This window comes from Ornithorhynchus anatinus, chromosome 3, assembly GCF_004115215.2.
Source record: "Ornithorhynchus anatinus isolate Pmale09 chromosome 3, mOrnAna1.pri.v4, whole genome shotgun sequence".
In the NCBI taxonomy this organism is placed as follows: domain Eukaryota; kingdom Metazoa; phylum Chordata; class Mammalia; order Monotremata; family Ornithorhynchidae; genus Ornithorhynchus; species Ornithorhynchus anatinus.
This window is the reverse complement of record NC_041730.1, coordinates 30,125,072-30,144,792: the sequence shown is the minus strand read 5'-3', so window position 1 is coordinate 30,144,792 and position 19,721 is coordinate 30,125,072.

The window sequence follows — 19,721 nt, the reverse complement described above, 5'->3', positions numbered from 1 at the left end:
AATTGATTTGCATTGTTAAATTTGCTTTGGAAAGAAGATGGGGCAAAACCTGGGATGTAAAAATGGGGTCAGGCAATAACTGATGAAATGGAAACTTAATAATAAATGATTTTTAGCCTGACCCTAGATTTAAGCATGCTTTTTATTATTAGGTTGTCAACATTAGAATACAATAGAACCATGATTCTCTGAGTGGCTCAGGACCTGGTCCAATCCAGAGAAACCGTGTTCTGAGTCATCCAGGTCTTTGATTGCCTTCTGGTACAGGAGCCAAGGAATCCATGGCTGCCACCCATTTCTCCCAACACTCGCCCTGCCCGTATTGGTTGCTGATCTAAAGTGTCACTACCCTAAATAGAGGTGATAGGGGAACCTTTGGATATCCTGCATGGTCACATTCCTGCAAGTAAACAAATAGTTGTTCAGGAGGAGCTGCGAGGACCTTTGCTATTTTCCTCAGGAGCCTCTGCTACCTCTGGGGATGACTCAGGCAGGGAAAAAAAAACTGGGATGTCCTGCTCTCCTGGGCAGGTCCCCAGAGTGGCCCCAATGTCACTTCTAGTTTATGGTAAAAGAAAATGAAAGATTAAAAAAAAACTAAAATAGAGAAGCCGAAGTACAATGGCATGGCAGCAACCATGAGAAGCAGAGTGGCTTAGTGGGAAGAACATAGGACTGTGAGTCAGAGGACCTGAGTTGTAATCCCAGCTCCACCACTTGCCTGCTGTGTGACTTTGGACAAGTCATTTAACTTCTCTCAGCTTCCAGTTTCCTCATCTGTAATACCTGTACTCCCTCCTATTAAACTGCGCCCCAGGTGGGACAAGGGCTGTGTTTGACCTGATTATCTTGTGCTCAGAACAGTGCTTGGTACATAGTAGGTGCTTAACAAAAACTACCATTATTAACGTTAGGCAACTAGCAGGGTAACTTGAACTTTCAAAACTCCCACTGAACCTATCTTGCTGTTAAGAAGTGTCCATGCCCACCTTTCAATAAGGCAGTGTAAAAGTGCCCCATGAAAATTGCCTGAATTTGTCATTTTGCTGCCTTGAAATCTACCCGTGAGTTTGGAACAGGAACATACTTTTACAATGAATTAGCTTTAGTACAATAATGTGATGTGTAATAGTAGCAATAGCATTTTTTGAGCACCTACTTTGTGTCAAGCACCAGGCAGAATTGCATGAAAGAACATTAGGTACAGTCCCTGGCTCTCCAGCGGTTTACAACCTAAGAAAGTGGGAAAACTTTTGGCAACGAATTTAATGAGGAAAGATGAAATCAATTAATGGTATTTATTGTGCACTTACTGTGTGCAGAGCCCTATTACTAAGTGCTTGGGAGAATACTATTGTAGACATGTAGACGTGTTCCCTCCACTGAAGGAGCTGACAGTCTAGAGGGAAAGTAATAGAAACTCCAAAGCAACATCAACAGCCCAAAAGACAACTCAGCATCCAATGTCATTGGTGCATTGGAACCAGTAGAGGCTTTACAGTGTCTGCCACCCAGTTCAGCCAGAGTCCAGTCACAACTAAAGCCTTCCTGCCATCCTAAATTTTGTGAAGGCCCCTTGCTGCTGCTGCTGCTGCTTGTGTCCATTGGTGTCCCACAGACACAGGGCATGCTGGAGCAGAGGTCCTGTTTAGTGCTGGGAGGAGCCACCTTTGTAGCCTCGCTCGAGGGTCCGGTTGGATGGGAGGCCAAGAGGTGTGCTCCCTCATCTTGAGCTCCTTGCAGCCACACAGGCAAGGCCTGCCGAAGCTACGGTGTTTGCCTTTTGACATTGTCATTTTCAGCGACTTCCGACCATACTCAATGAACGTGACTGAGCTATATAGAGAACACAAGTGAACTTAACCATTCCAACTATGAGGCATAATTAATGGTATGCTGTGCAGACATGTCCCCTGTTTCTAAATGTTTCTAGATATTTATTTGGCACCCAAAGAGACTGGTTTAGAGGATTGCAGCATCTTTAATTAGCACTGAATTCATTTTATTGATGAGGGGCAGCTGAAAAAGGTGATAAAAGTATTTCCAACAAAATGCATAAACCTTTTCAATTTAAGTGTAGAGCCTGGTGTTTGTAAAATTACTGTGAAATGAAGGTGTTTCGGTGACATGTAAAATAGAGAAAATGTCCTTGTACAAAAAATCATCTTTGCTAAACCAGACGTGCCTAAGGGAAACACATCTCAGGTTATCGAATAGCCGCCTACATTTTCTTTAGATGAAGTGCTTTCAATTTTCTCCAGTCTTTCTATTGACACTTTTTTTTTAAGGTTTGAGTATGTGTATGGGCATGTCTACAGGGAAGTAATTTAATAAGAAGGGACCCTAGGGCCTGATTACTGTTGCATCAATTCAAATAAATGAACTTTATTTCAGGATCCTATTGTTTGCGACATCAAGAGTGATGCATCATGCAGAAACTCCAAACCACTGGCTTCAGCTCTTTTCCCACTACAAACCAGCTCACCCTCTTTGTTCCTCCCAAGCTCACTTTCTTTTTATGTCTCGTTTTTGACCCTGCCCCTTGCTTACTCCCTTCCTCATTTCTGGAACTCCCTCCCACTCAAAGTCACCCAAGACCACAGCTCTCCCCACCCCTTAGTCCTCCTGAAAAACCCACCTCCCCCAAGAGGCATTCACTGATTAATTACTACCTTCCAATATCACTTCCATTCAACAACTGCCCTTAGCACATATATTCATATACCTTAGCACTTGTGTATATTCTTGACTTAAATATTACTTAGATTTCTTGGTTTACAGATTTATGCTTCCACACTTCTGCTCTGAGCCACTCTAACATTTCTTTCTCCAATCAATCAGTGGTATTTACTGAGCACTTACTGTGTGCAGAGCATTATACTAAGTGCTTGGGAGAGCAAAATAGAAAAGAGTTGGTAAACATGTTCTCTGGCCACAAGGAATTTACAGTCCGGAGGAGGTGACTGACAGAATAAATAACGGATATGCACATTAATGCTGTGAGCTGATGGTGGAGTGAATACCAGGTGCTTAAAGGGTTCAAATCCAAGTACAAGGGCGATCTAGAAGTGGGAGGGAGTAGGGGAAATAAGGCTTTAGTTGAGGAAAGCCTCTTGGTTGGACTAATTGTGATCCAGGCTTGCCAGTTGATGTTCAGTAGGGTAACCTGCACTAAAATGCCTATGGAAGATACTTACTTGAGCCTTTTTGAGTTGATCTTTGAGATGATCCCTCACCAGCAGATAAAAATCTGTAACTTCCAATCACATGATAGTGAATAATCAATCCATGATTACTGATTGCCTAAGCAGTAAATATTTTAATGAAGGTCCACTGTGAATTCTCTATTTTAAATGATTAGACATCTATTGTTTGAATAGCATGAAGATGTTTGTTGCATCTTGCACATGGTATCTTTTCTAAGAGCAAATTCCCTCTGGCCCTGACAAATCCCAGTTTTAGGAAAGATTCTCAAAATTTAAGACTAAGTACTTTTAAAGCTAGTAAACCTTAAGCTCTCTTTGGGCAGGGAAGATGTCTCCCAACCCAATTGTACTCTCCCAAGTGCTTAGTGCGGTGCTCTGCCCACAGTAAGGGCATAATAAATACAATTGGCTGATTGATTGGTAGTAGTTGAATAAAGGATATAAACTAGATGTTAATGCATTAATTGTAGGTACAAACATGAATTTGAGGTTGGCAAATTAAGCTATAGCATACCTGCTGTGAAGTGGTAATAGAGGACAAGGGAGACCTATCCAAACCCAGGGTGGGTCCAGGAGTTTGTTGACATCACCCAGGGTCAAAACACAAGCACTTAGGCCTGGTATTGCCCCAGGGTTGCCCATGGTAGGATTGCCTCGGTTTATTGTATTTTTTATTCATTTGACCAGGGCACATGAACCAAGTAAAGTTAAGCACCCTAAATTTAATAATGGGTTTGGTCATTTATATTACTTTGCATCCAGCTTCTCATTTGTTAAATGAAGCCAGAGCAACAATAATAATAATTGTGGAATTTGTTAAGTGCTTACTATGTGCCAGGCACTGTACAGAGCCCTGGGGTGGATACAAGCAAATCAGGTTGAACCCAGTCAGTGTCCCACATGGGGATCATAGTCTCAATCCCCATTTTGCAGATGAGGTAACTGAGATACTAAGAAGTAAAGTGACCTACCCAAGGTCACACAGCAGACAGGTGGCAGAGTCAGGATTAGAACATATGTCCTTCTGTCTCCCAGGCCTATGCTCTATCCATTAGGCAGTGCTGCTTCTCTGTAGAGAACCTAGGAGAGACTGGTAGGAGTGATAGCTTGTAAAGCATTTTTTGGATGGAAAACTGAACAGGTGACCATGATTATTTTTAAAGCCCTCCTACCTTCTAGCTTGGAGAATTTCCATCAGGTGGTTTTTTGGTTTTTTTTTTGAGAGCAAGGGAAACAAAGGTATGATTTTTCAGTTTTTTTTTTCTTCATATCAAAAGCGGGTTCCTCCAATATGTTCCATATACTTCAAATACCCAAATTAAGTCTAAATGGAGGGTGGCTCCCCTACTGTAGATTCTCTTTTGATGTCTAGTTTATTGGGAAATGCTAAATTTGGCATTTAATTTCTTTTTAAGTCTTTGCTGTATAATCATTCTCAATGCAGTTTTTTAAATAGGCAAACAGAGGTTGTAGCTGTTCTTGGCAGTCTCTTTTACAGTAATTACACATACTATTGTAAAAATAAGTATCTGACTAATTCAGACTAATCTGACATTAGGGTTTCTTTCAGTTCTAATGGTGGGAATACCTGGGTTAGCTTCCCTGCAGCTTTCGGATTCATGAAGGGTAGTAGCCGGGGTGGATTAAATGCTAAGGAACAAATGAAAAAACATTTGGTTGTTCTTTTATAAGTGACATTAGAAAATTGCTCAAAGAAATGTAAAATAGGAGATAAGCCAGTGAGAATTTCTATTTACTCAGCATTACTTTGCACATATTAAGTGCTTAATAAATACGATTGAATAACTGAATTGTACAGGAGGAAATGGTTCAAAATTTGAACAATAAGGTCAAACGAATAAACTGTCCTTGGTGGGTTTCACTATAGAACTCCAGGCTCCGCAGGAGACTACAAGACTGGTTCCTGGTAATGAGAATAGCTGGTTTCCTGTGCTTCGCTACCAAGGTCTCCTTTAATTTTTCTGGTTTGATACTGCTGTTTGCTGGATTCTTACTTTAAAATATTTGATAGATTAAAATATTAGTAGAAAAGTAGTGTGGGAAGCAGCGTGGCCTAGTAGAAAGAACATGGGCTTGGAAGTCAGGGCCCTGGGTTCTAATTCTGACTCTGCTGATTGCCTGATGTGTGACCTTGGGCAAGTCACTTCACTTTTCTATGCCTCAGTTTCCTCAACTATAAAATGGGGATTCAAAACCCATTCTCCCTCCTATTTAGACTGTGAGCCGCATATGGGACAGGGACTGTGTTTCATCTGATTAATTTGTACATATCCTAGCTCCTAGAGCACCGCTTGACACTTAGTAAGCACTTAAAAAATAACATAAAAAAAGTTTAAGAGAACAGAAAAGTATTTTATTTTCTCCATCCCTCTCAACCTACCTCATTGTTAATTTAAAATTTTGTAAAACAGCAGCCAAAACTCTTTCCTGAGATGATTTCCAGTTCACATTTGCCTTAGATAAAGCTGGGAATCAGGGTGGAAAGTGCCATTATATACTTTCCCCTTTGAGAGGAAGGGGGTCATTTGTTTAAGGACTCAAATGATTTTTTTCTTCTTTAAGAGTCTGAGAACATCAATACCTCAAACAAAGTTCTTTTATGTCTGATGAAATCTACTCCCCAATTCTTCTGAATGCCATTGTGTGATGGTGATTTCTTTTTCATCTGAGGCAAATGCCTAATACCTACTAGAAAAAGAGGTTCATTGCTAAGAGGGAGAACAAAGATGTTGAAAAGGCAGATTAATTGATGCAAAAATGAGCTTCAGTCAAATCAATCAGTGGTATTTACTAAGCATTTACTGTTTGTAGAGCACTGTACTAAACACTTGGGAGAGCATAGTACAAGATTTGGTAGACCTTCTCTCTGCCCACAAGGAGCTTACAGTCTAGAAGCTTCAACAAGCCAAAAGGGGATAGATACATACATACATACAAAAGGGGATAGATAGATAGATAGATAGATGATAGATAGATAGATAGATAGATAGATAGATAGATAGATAGATAGATAGATAGATAGATACAGCCTAGCAGTTCTCATTCCACCAACTATGGGTTCTTGGTATGTGATCAATTCATCCTGCAGATTCCAGATAGCTTATACCCCTGATCACTCTCTTTCCTAGGCATTGTAAATCTCCAGGTATTCAGAAGTCTTAGTAGATATTCAGTGGGGTTTATTTAAAGTATGTTTGCCAACATTGGGCTTTTATTTTTCCTCCACCAAATAAAGGAGTCTAGAGTTAGGATTGTTAGGTTTTTGAAATTGGGAGTAGTTTGCTGGGTCCTGGGAAATTGTGTCTGTTATTTAAACACACTTTTGTATGTCCACTTACTCATTCATGTAAGGAGAATAAGTGCCAAAAGGAAGGTTGAAGGTCAAAGGGGAAAGCAACTTTTGCTGTCATAGCAATAATGACCAATTATGGACCAAAATCAGATGGGAAGGAGGAAATGGTGGCTGGCCACTGGACTCGAGGAGGGCAGTTTGGATAGCACCTCCAGCACGAAATACAGAAATGGAAAGTAGTCAATCCCTCAGTTTCTGGACATTTTACTTGACCAAACACTCAGGTACATTGGTCATGGCTCAGAAATAGATTAGCGACTTCTATTTGTTCATTCTAAAAGAATTTTACCCACAAGAATCCATTTGCTATGAGGGCTTTTTTATGGTATTTTAAAAGTGCTTACTATGTACCAGGCACTATACTAAGCACTCCAGGCACTATACTAAGTGCTTCAGGTACTTTACTAAGCGCTGAGATAGATACACGTTAATCAAGTTGGATAAAGTCCCTGTCCCATATAGGGCTTACGGTCTTAATTATATTTTACAGCTGTGGCAACAGGCACAGAGAGGTTAAGTGACTTGCCCAAGGTCACACAGCAGACAGGTGGCGGAGCGGGATTAGAATCCAGTCCTTCTGACTTCTAGGCCCATGATCTATCTGCTAGACCACACTGCTTCTCATGAAAGTTACACAAAGCCTTCTAATGAAAGCTACCTAAAAGAAAGCTGACGAGAGCAAAGTTAACCGCAGAGAGGTGGAAAATTACCCCCGACCCTCGGTGAGTCAGTGGAAAAGCCAGGAATCAGCCCTGTGATTCTCAGTTTCCCGCCTCTGCATTTCCTATTACCCACCACCAATCATATCTTGTTTGTTTTTTCAGTGGCATCTTTGAGCCATGACCAACCTACCCAAGTGTTTGGTCAGGTATATGGTACCAAGCATACAAATTATTTTAGCCAAAATATGCTTTAGTCTCAATTATCCAAAGTTTTCAGACCAAGAAAGTCTTCACCTAAAATACCTGGATAATTGACGCTTAAAGTATACTTTCGATTTAAATTATCAAGATAATTTGCTAGTGTAGAACTGACCGTAGTGGACATTTTACCTTGAGAAAGCTTCCAGTTTCAGAGACGAATGTTTTATTATCTAGATCGAATTTGTGGCTCAACAAACCCTGTTTGTTGAGTTAAATTTTGAAAGCCCTTCTTTGGTTTGTTTCAGATTAAAGCACACATTTCACTGATAGATATTTCAAGTTTGAGGGGTTTCTAAATGGAAGTATATGCTTTTGGTAACAAAAGTTTTATGTTGCACTGTGAAAAAAGCACAAACCTTTTCAAGGGTTTGCCTTGCAATCAAGATATAATGTAATGTACATAATGGGGTGTAGTTTTGTCAATCAATAGTGTTCAGAGAGGGTCAATTGTGTGCACTTGGGAGAGTACAAGAGAATTAATAGAAGTGATCCCTGTACTCAAAAGGTAGCAGGGGTAAATCACTTACAGGTAGGAGGAAACATTGGAGTGGTCTAAGGATTTGTGCATAAGTAAAATGGGAGAGGAAGCGAGTACTCAATATCTTTGGTGATACAGAAGTTCTGAAATGACTCTTGAAATGAGATGAGATGAAATGAGAGATTAATCAGGAAAGGCCTCCCAGAGGTGCTATTATTTCAGAAGGGCTTAGAAAAGAAGATTTTGACCTCCTATGAAATATTCAACACATAGGCAAGAGGTTGTTGGCTAATCAGAAAACAAAGCAGGGCTAATGTTGAGAAAACACCTCCCTGGTCAAATTCCAAGTCAAAACCTCAGGGAAACCGATGCTGATGTCAATGTGTTTGCACACAGCTAAAAGGTGACAGAGGCACACCCCAGTTCAAGATGAAATTTAAGTTATTTTTTAAAGTGACAGTGTTTCCCTCTAAAAGTTTTATTAATCTCTGGTGATCTGTGATTGAAGAGGGAGGAAGTGTAACTCCATGCGTAGTGGTAGACTGGTTGGGTACGTAGGGTATCAATTGCATTTATTGTGAGAAGCGGCGTGGCTCAGTGGAAAGAGCACGGGCTTTGGAGTCAGAGGTCATGAGTTCGAATCCCGGCTCCGCCCCTTGTCAGCTGTGGGACTGTGGGCGAGTCACTTCACTTCTCAGTGCCTCAGTTCCCTCATCTGGAAAATGGGGATGAAGACTGTGAGCCCCACGGGGGACAACCTGATTCCCCCGTGTCGACCCCAGCGCTTAGAACAGTGCTCGGCACGTAGTAAGCGCTTAATAAATGCCAACATTATTATTATTATTATTACTGCGTGCAGAGCACTGTACTGAGAGCTTGGGAGAGTACAATGTAACAGAGTGGAAAGACACATTCCCAGCCCACGATGAGCTTACCATCTAGAGGAGGAGCTTACAGTCCAGAGGGCATGAACCAGAAGACCAGCCTTCTTTCTACCTCAGGTGACCTTGGATACCATCTAACTGCCTCAATTTCCCCATTGTAAGAGAGGAATGATATTTGCAAAGGAATATTTTCTTCCCTTAGGGGGATGAATGAGACTGTAAATCATTTTGAGGAAATTGGGTGATGTTAAACTGTAGGAAACTCAAATCTCATTTTCCAGTATAAAGTTTAGAGGAAGTTATTGCAGCAGTAAGGCTATATTTATGGAACTTTCTATATTTATGGAACTTTTACTAAAAGCTTGGGAACTACAGACTGTCCTGGCCACTGGCCTCCTTGGCTCCTTGATTTCCTGCTCACTGACATTTCTTGTGCCTTATCAAAATGATTTAAAGCTGAAGCCTGACAACTGTCCTGTGTAATTACTTGGGCCAAGAATTGACATCAAAGTCACAGAATGTGCTTAAAAAATGAAGGTCCGCAGGAAGTCATTCCATTTTATTAGCTCCTTGAATCCATAGGACCTGCAACATTACCCTATTTATGTTGTCAGTGAGATATACATCACCTTGAGTCTATTTATTGCTATTGTTTTAACGAGATGTTCATCCCCTTGATTCTATTTATTGCTATTGTTTTTGTCTGTCTCTCCCAATTAGACTGTAAGCCCGTCAATGGGCAGGGACTGTCTCTATCTGTTGCCAATTTGTACATTCCAAGCACTTAGTACAGTGCTCTGCACATAGTAAGCGCTCAATAAATACTACTGAATGAATGAACTCTAGTGCCAGGGGAAGAAGATCTCTTCAGCAGGAACAGTTTGAGAGCCCCTTTCTCCACACAGGTACCATGAAGTCATTCCAATTTTCTGGACAGAGATCCTCATGTCCAGTGAATTCCCCAGAGTTTAAGCATTTCATTCATTCATTCATTCAATAGTATTTATTGAGCGCTTACTATGTGCAGAGCACTGTACTAAGCGCTTGGGATGAACAAGTCGGCAACAGATAGAGACAGTCCCTGCCGTTTGACGGGCTTACAGTCTAATCGGGGGAGACAGACAGACAAGAACAATGGCAATAAATAGAGTCAAGGGGAAGAACATCTCGTAAAAACAGTGGCAACTAAATAGAATCAAGGCGATGTACAATTCATTAACAAAATAAATAGGGTAACGAAAATATATACAGTTGAGCGGACGAGTACAGTGCTGTGGGGATGGGAAGGGAGAGGTGGAGGAGCAGAGGGAAAAGGGGAAAAAGAGGGTTAAGCTGCGGAGAGGTAAAGGGGGGATGGCAGAGGGAGTAGAGGGAGAAGAGGAGCTCAGTCTGGGAACGCCTCTTGGAGGAGGTGAGTTTTAAGTAGGGTTTTGAAGAGGGAAAGAGAATCAGTTTGGTGGAGGTGAGGAGGGAGGGCGTTCCAGGACCGCGGGAGGACGTGACCCAGGGGTCGACGGCGGGATAGGCGAGACCGAAGGACGGCGAGGAGGTGGGCGGCAGAGGAGCGGAGCGTGCGGGGTGGGCGGTAGAAAGAGAGAAGGGAGGAGAGGTAGGAAGGGGCAAGGTGATGGAGAGCCTTGAAGCCTAGAGTGAGGAGTTTTTGTTTGGAGCGGAGGTTGATAGGCAACCACTGGAGTTGTTTAAGAAGGGGAGTGACATGCCCAGATCGTTTCTGCAGGAAGATGAGCCGGGCAGCGGAGTGAAGAATAGACTGGGGCGGGGCGAAAGAGGAGGAAGGGAGGTCAGAGAGAAGGCTGACACAGTAATCTAGTCGGGATATAACGAGAGCCCGTAACAGTAAGGTAGCCGTTTGGGTGGAGAGGAAAGGGCGGATCTTGGCGATATTGTAGAGGTGAAACCGGCAGGTCTTGGTAACGGATAGGATGTGTGGGGTGAACGAGAGAGACGAGTCAAGGATGACACCGAGATTGCGGGCCTGAGAGACGGGAAGGATGGTCGTGCCATCCACGGTGATAGAGAAGTCTGGGAGAGGCAGCTTTACAAAGCAACTAATCCCTTTCTCAAGTCTACTTGATTTCGGCATTGCGAATGAAGGGGTGGGGGAGAGAGGCCATGGGATAGATCAAGGTCTGGGCCCAGTTTTTCATGGGCATTCATGGGCAAGCAGGCAAAACACTGCCAGGAAAGCTCTTGTAGAACCCCTCTGTGTGGAACCGGCATCAAAACACACCTTCAGAGACCCCCATATACTCTTTATTTTCTTGAAGCTGGAGCCTGGGTCTTGATGGCAAGCCTGCCCCTTCCCCCTCTGACCTCATTCCCAGCAAGGAAGAAAGCTGTCAGGTTTTTTTGCAGGATTCACCGGGAATCTCCCAATTGCTTGCAGTTTATTATCGGACCTCAGAAGGTATAGAAACTCCTCCAGATTTGTAGGGGGAGGAAAAACACCCCTCTCCCTTCCATCCAAAACTCTAGTGATAACATCTGAACTCTCCCCCAACTTGTGACTCCCTCAATTTCTGGTATCCCTTTTCCCAGATATTTTGCCTGGCCACCAAAAGAACACAGGACTGGTGGCAGGAGCCCTGGGATATAGTGTGCCTGCTGCCAATGAGAAGCAAGATGCACTGGGTATTGAGTGTTTTATGATCTTATTGTATCTACCCCAGTGCTTAGCCACAGTGCTTAGCATTCAATAAGTGCTTAACAAACCACAATGATTACTACTATAATATTATTACATCTGGTGAAGTGCATCAAAAACATCAGCTCTTCATCTAGACAGTTATCTAGATCAAGGTGCAAAAGGATGTCTGTGTGAAGGTAGTAAGAATACCCAGAGAGAGAAATGGTAAATATTTCACTGGTCCAGCAAGCCTGAATGCCAAATAGTAAATTAGGAGTATAGCTGAAACTATCATTTTAGTAGCAGGACCAAACTTCATTGATACTGAAAAAAGTAAACTGTGCTAAAAGAAAATGGATTCTAAAGGCTCTGGTACAGTTGGGCTTAAAAGCACTCTAAAAGGTTCATAAACTAATCATGAATGTGAATGAAATAGAAATGGCATAATAGATAGAGGACAGACCTAATGGGTTCTAATCTTGGGTCCACCAGTTGGCTGCTGTGTGACCCTGAGGAAGTCACTTTGTTGACTCTGTGCCTCATTTACCTCATCTGTAAAATGGGAATTAAAATGGTGAGCCCCACATGGGACAGGGACTGTGTCCAAGTTGATTTGCTTATATCCACCCCAGTTTTTAGTAGAGTGTGTGGCACCGGTGAACTCTTAACAAATACCATCGTCATTACTTTCTCCAGAGGAATACCTCCAACCTTGCTGGCAGGGTTGGTGCTGTGTCCTTGGGCCAGGGAGATCCAAAGCCAAAGGGGGAGGAGGTGGGTTTCTCTCTCCATGGTTACTGCCGGCGGCACTTTCTTTTGACCTTGCCAGAGTCAAATTGCCCTTTTCCCTATCTCCTTATGCTGCTTTCTTTTTGGCGTTGACTGTCCAGAGATTAAAAGACCATCTTAATGACGCATTCATTACAATTAATTGTGCATCGTACCCAGAGTCTAGTGCTGGGATGGCTATGAAAGACTGGTTTCAAACAAACTGACATGTTTGAGATCTGCTTGTTGACACTAAGTGGGTAGAAAGAACCCCAGGGAAATTTCCCTTTAAGAATTCTGAAAGGTTTTTGAAAGAACCACAACTGAAAACAGGACACTTGCTGGGAGAGGGTCTCTGATACCTGAAGTCTGACTCTGAAGTCTGCAGCTATAATATAGAGTAATAGGGCCAGGCTGCTATTTGTATACTAGTGGATTTGGTTCCTGTTGCATTTTGGATAGTGATAGCTATCAGACTCCTATCGCTGAGCCATGGAGAAGAAATGCCAACTCTCGCCTCTTGAAAATAGCTGGCAAGTTCTTTAAGTCCTAAAATTGACATTACCTTCCATTTCCCTGTGCACTGCTTATGTAATGCATCCCTGTTCTCCTGGTATGTGGAGGGTGACCTGGGTCCACTGGCTTCCGAAAACTCAGAGACCATGAAAAACATAGCAGGATGTGAAAACACCACTTTTTAACCTTTCACAGTTGATAAATTGGGGATTTTCTGTTTTGGTTTTTAATCAAAAGAGAACTGACCCAAATAAAAAAACTAAACTTAAAAATCCCAAAATGAATGAAATCTTGTGGGGAAGGATATGATGTGTCAATATGTCCTTTCTAAGTCAGTGGGAGAGACCATGTTCTACCTCTGACCTGGATTGCCCTCACTCCTTACATTCACCAAACTAATACACTTCCCCCTTCAAAGACCTATTGAAAGCTCATCTCCTCCAGGAGGCCTTCCCACACTGAGCCCCCCCTTTTCTTCTGCTCCTCCTTCTCTCCCCATTGCCTCTACTCCCTTCCCTTGCTCTGCCCCCCTCCCAGCCCCACAGCACTTGTGTATATAGGTACATATTTATCATTCGATTTATTTTATTGATGATGTGTATATATCTATAATTCTATTTATTTACCTTGATGCTATTGATGCCTGTCCACTTGCTTTGTTTTGTTTTGTTGTCTGTCTCTCCTGCTCTAGACTGTCAGCCAGATGGGTAGAGATTGTTTCTATTTGTTGCTGAATTGTGCTTTCCAAGTGCTTAATATAGTGCTCTACTCAATAAATAAGATTGAATTAATTGAATGAATGATTGAATGAATGAAAAGAAGAGTGATGGGTTCCAGTTGGATTCTTTGGTTAATTGGTGACATGCTAATGTTTATATTGTCAACAAAGGAGATTCCTCCTATGAGATTATTTTGTAACAAAATTAACACTGTCACTGTCCCAGAAAGGGTCCTCAAACCAAACTAAGTACCAGAGGTCAAGCCACTCAAATGAAGTCAGCACTTTGTACAGTACCTACCACATAGCAAATGCTTAGCAAATAGCATAAAAAATTCAGAATGATAATATGACAGGGAAGAAGTCCTCAGTTCATGTTTTCCAGAACTCCTGTGATTACCTGAAACAGTGAAAACTATAGGGAAATTCCATATTGTTATCAATCTTATTGATTGGGGTGCAGGAAACTCAATCAATCATACTGACTGGGGCAGGGCAGAGTCTCAGTTCCACTGTAGCACCTTGAGTCTGTGTAGTGCTGGAGTTGCACTTGGAGAAGCAGCAAGGCCTAGTGGATAGAGCATGGGCCTGGGAGTCAAAAGGACCTGAGTTCTAATCCCGGCTCTGCCACTTGTCTGCTGTGTGGCCTTGGCCAATGACGTCACTGGACTGTGAGCCCTATGTGGGAAAAAGATTGTGGCCAACATGATTAGCTTGTATCTTCCTCAGTAATGAGTACAATGCTTGGCATGCAGTAAGCGCTCAACAGATACCATAAAAAAAAAAAACCTGCTGCCAGTCCTGAGACTGTTGTTGCTGATTCCAGGGACTACTGAGTTAGGGGCAGTCCAAATGGCAAGGACCAATCGGAGGAATCAATATCTGGAAACCATCAGGATAGTTTTTGAGGTCTTCTTTTTGGAAGGCAGTGGGTAGAAAGACTCCCTGGAAAGATTTCACTACATGGATTCTAGAGAGTAGTTGAAAGCAAATTTTTACCACACTGAAACCCAGTCTGAAAAGAGGGCACCTGATGAGATCTGATGACTCTCTGATACCTGAAGTCTGAACCTTCTTCTGTCAGCTTTGGGGACAGGAAGAAGATCCACTTCTGTAGTGTTTATAGAGTAATAGGACTAGTTGGGCATTTGGGCACATTAGGTGTGCTAAATTTTGTCATCTATAAATCCAAAAGGAAACTTTAATTCCCTATTCATTTTCCCAAGACTAAAAGTGATTTCCTTGATTCTGATTAACCTTTCGCTTCAATTTAGCCTGGATAAACTTAAGGTTTCCCAAGCACTTAATACAGTGCTCTGCACACAGTAAGTGCTCACTAAATACCATTGATTGATTGACTGAAGTCAGAATTGAATCTGGTATTGAGTCACTCTGGGTTTCAGCACCTAATCAAGGAGCGCTTCTGCTCCTCTACTGAATGCTAGGAAAGAGAAGATGTTTCATTATTAGCCAGCTTTGAAGAAGATACTCTTAGGAGAAGCCCTAATTATCAAGAAGGGTCTGTGATTCATGCCTTCCTGGGATGTTACTGTTACTTGGGGAGGTTTTCTTTGCAGGTGGCTTTGGCCCACATACTGAATTATCACTGAAAATGAGTGTAAATTTAACAACTATTAGCTCTGCTTGTGGACTTTCAAAAGAATTAAAACCTCATACATTTGGATTTTGAGAGTGACTATCCTCATTTATAATTAATTTTTGTTTTTATTTTTGTTTTTTTTCATCGTATTTGTTAAACACTTACTAAATGGAAAACACTGGTCTAAGTGCTGGAGTAGATAAAAGTTAATCAGGTTGGACATTGTCCCTGTTCTACATGGGGCTCATAGTCTAAGTTGGAGGGATGACAGGTTTGAATTCCCCCTTTTGCAATTGAGGAAACTGAGGCACAGAGAAGTGTTTAGCCCAAGGTAATCACACAGCAGGCAAGTGGAAGAGCTCGAATGTCAACACACTGTCCTTCTGGCATCCAGATGGATAATCCATTTGCTTCTGTTTCAGTCAAAGATGTGATTTACTATATCCTAAGCAATTGTTTCTAGAGTTATATTTGTTTTAGACCAGAGGCTATTAAAAAAAAGGAGAATTACCAAAGTTTTGCAAAGTTTAGTAGAGAATGAGAGGCTTTCCTCAAAAATATAACAGGACACACTTTAGCTCTGGGACACAACTGGCTAAGGGTCTCTACTTTCAACATCATTGCCAAAAAATAAAAGAAAGATATCCCCACTAAAAGCCTAGAATATGATTGGAAGGGCACCATTGGTTCAAGGGTGGAGAGAAAAGGGAATTATGGCCAAAAAAATAATCGGGCTCCGGAGGGGATTCCTACAACCTTCCAAAATGAGAGTCCTCGAGGAGGCTTTCTAGGTAGTGCTGACACAGTCCCTGTCCAGGATGGAACTCTCAGTCTAAGCAAGAGGATTCAATCCCTATTTTACAGATGATGGAACTGAGGCACAGAGAAGTGAAATGACTTGCTTAAAGTGACACAGCAGATGAATGGGGGGGGTCGACTGACTTGTATGATTGGATGTAATTCTGGGACTTTAGGCCTTTTCTGCAAATGTCCAAAGTGCCCCTGAGAGCTGCTATTCTTGTGGCCTGCATTTCTCTTTCCTTAGAAAATAAATTGGGATGATTGGAAAAGGAGTGCTCTGCACATAGTAAGTGTTCAATAAACACCACTGATTGAGTCTAAGTAGAGGCTAAAATTTGTAATAATAATAATGATAATAAGGGTATTTGTTAAGTGCTTACTCTGTGCCAAGTACTGTTCTAATCACTGGAGTAGATCAGTTTATCAGATTATCAATTTGGATACAGACCCTGTCCCACATGGGGCTTCACAGTCTAGGTAATGGTTTCCAGCTTAGTAAATGCAATCTTAGAGGCTTCCAGTAGATGGAACCAGGTTTGTATAACTACGGCACTACTGAATTCAATTAATATAAGCATGTGTTACATTGCATTGTTCTAAGTGGGTGGAAGGACATAAAGTCTGGGGTAGATAGTTCTCGCCCTCCAAGAGCTTATTGTCAGCTCAGACGAATCCTGCAAGACAAACATCCAGTTAAGATAATAAACTCCAGACAAAGTGATTATGAAATCCCGGACATAGTGGAGAATACGTTCTGTGCTTGTGGAGAGGATATTGATTAGATTATGGCTGGAGGTGAGTCCACAAACCCTCCTTCTACCTTGATGGGGAAAACGAAGCCTCTTTTGGCTTGTGGTATTTTTGGCCTGCTACATGTCTGCCTTACTGTGGGAACTGTGCTTTTTAGAACAGCTTGAATGAGCAAGCTGGGGCACATAAACCTTTCCAAGGCTTAATGAGAAATTTCATCTCTTCCAAACTTTCTCTGACGCAGCTAGATGATGTGTCCTTTGAACTCTCCCCTGGATGGCCTTGATATAGAAAAACTTTGTTAAAGTCTTCCAGAAATTCTAATTGCTGAAAAGGAAGGATTTTAGGTGAGGTGAAAAAAGCATTTAACTCTTAGGACACAGCACTCCCCGCCACAGAGAACCTTCAAGGGTAACTTTGACAAGAGTCTTGACCAAGGGAGGGCTGACCCCACCTCACCAGGAAAAGCGAGGAAGATTTGTTTAAGTTGGAGACATCTTTATGAAAGTGTTAGACACCTGCTCCTCCAGCTCTGAATTGTTGAGGGAGTTCTGTGATACTGGAAAGGTGAAAGACGCATACACCAAAGATAAAAGACCCGATAAGGTGCCAACCAGACCACCCACGCTGGTTGGAGAAGGGAACACCCTAAGGAAGGAAGAAATAACGCATAGCCCATAGTCACACAGGATCAAGATGACCTACAGATCAAAACTTTTGTTGGTGGTGTTAAATCGATAAGACCTATTTACTAATTTTCTTACACCTGATTTAAGATAGCATTTACTAAATGTATACTATGGGCCAAGCACTGAGGGAGGTATGAGATGATCAGATTAGACACAGTCCCTGTACCACCCAGAGATCACAGTCTCGAGGGAGGGAGGACAGATAACATCCCCATTGTTCAGATGAGGGAACTGAGGCACAGATACATTAAATAACCAAATTCACATGCAGACAAGGAGTGGAGTCGGGACTAGAACCCTGGTTTCCTGACTCCCTGTCCCATGCTATTTCCACCAGGCCATGTCATGGAGTAGCCCAGAAGAGGCTCGAAGGTCTCTGATAATTAATGGTGCTCTACTTCTTATTTGAAAAACAGATATATAACTTACTAGTCCATTCGAGTAAGGTATGAGTAATTGCCTTTTCTGTCCACAACTGTTCCCTTTGAATTTAACTTATGCTTATTTCCTCTCAGCCTGTTTTTATCTGTAAAATACCGATAACCCCTCACTGGGGTTTTCAGGACTTCCGCTGCCATTTCCTTTTTCTTAGATCTGCAGCTATATTAACCTCTTCTTTTCATCCTAGCCCCCACTTTTCATGCTTTCCTCTCACAGATTTGAAACACAAAAGAAATTAGGTAATTTGCTTTATCTACAGCAAACTTTCCCCTCTACTGAGGAGATGTTTTATGGCTGTTGCGTTTGTTTTCCTGAACTCTTGGGACCTTAGTGGACCCATTTTACGGTCTTGCAGCATTCTCTGTAGGTGCAGATTTCAGTCTGTGGATTTGGGAATGAAAATTAGAACCATTACTTTTATTTTTCCTCTGTCTGAAAGGTAAAATAACCTCTGACTTTTACTTTTAAACCATTTCTTTTAAAATATCTTCTCAGATGATATTTAGGGCCTAAGCCCTAGAAAGTCTGACAGGTGATTCCCCCCGGTGAGCTGATCAGAGACCATGTTCTTATTTCCCATATAAAATGGAAAGATTTTGGACTTTTCAGGCTTCTTTTCTATTTCCTAGCTAAGATAGATTTCTTAGGCCTCTGACAGTGCTCACCATTTACTTAGAACCTGAATAAATTGTCCTAAATCACTACTGGCAAATGTCTTTTGCACTCACTATATTATTTGGCTTATTTTAAGTAATAACCAGATCAATCAATCAATCATATTTATTGAGCGCTTACTGTGTTGCAGAGCTAGGTTCTAAGAGCTTGGAAGAGTACCAATATACCAGAGTTGGTAGACACATTCCCTGCCTACGACGAGTTCACAGTCTTGATTTATATGAGAAGAAAAAGCATGCGTTTTCTCCCTAAAGATGCTTACATTTGGCTACTCTAATTGCAAGGTAAGTTTATTGCCTAAAAATATCCAGCGCTCAGCAACCTTCATTCAAAACCTGGGATATTTGTTATTGCCAAAATTCCGGTTTAAAACATGGAACAGATCTTCTTTGGTACTGCTGTATACAGTTTGTCCTTCAATTCCACCCCCTGCCTATATATTTTAGGTCTCTCATCCTTTTGGCAGAGAGTCGTTTAAAGTTAAAATTTCCAATGGTGAGTCCCAAAACAAGGCCTATATATTGATAAAGTAGCACATTTGTGCAGTAAAATGAGAACCTTCTGGAACATGAGGCAAAATAGCCATTAGCCTCCTGGGTGAAAGATTTCCTGAGAAAAGGGGGTGCCCAACTTGATCTTTGCTCTTTGACTGGAAAAATAAAGTGACAGGATTAGAGCCAGATCTACTTGTTGCATTGTACACTGGTTGTTCTGGGGAAGTATCTGCAGTGTTTTACAGCTAAGACAGTTTTACACCACCATCAGTCCACAGGCTCTTTTCACAGCCTCTTTGGCATTTCCTCTTCAAACCAAGTCAATCTCATTCCCTCTATTTCTGTCTCTTTTAATTTTTTTAACTCCAATAAAATGGGTTTCATTTTTAATGCTGCTTAGGAATGATTACATCTGCTACAAAAGCCCCATTGTCATTGCCTCAGAGGAAGTGTACTTGAGAAAAAAGCATCCTTTCAAAAGATAATATAATATTCTCTTTCGGACAAAGGTCTTAAGGGTGCAGCAAGCACTTCCAGGAGCTGAGGAGAGAGAGAGGAAGCTCCCTCCTCTTCCATCCTAATTCTTCTCTCAGGAGGCACCCAGTTTCAAGCAGAAAAGCATTGACCACTCCTCATGAAGATAGCAGGGAACAGCTGAGCAGGGGGTGGTATCCGAATGCCAACTCCTCCCTCTCTTTGGTCATACCCATGAATGGCTTTATGATGATGCTGACAGTGATGGTATTTGTTAAGCGCTT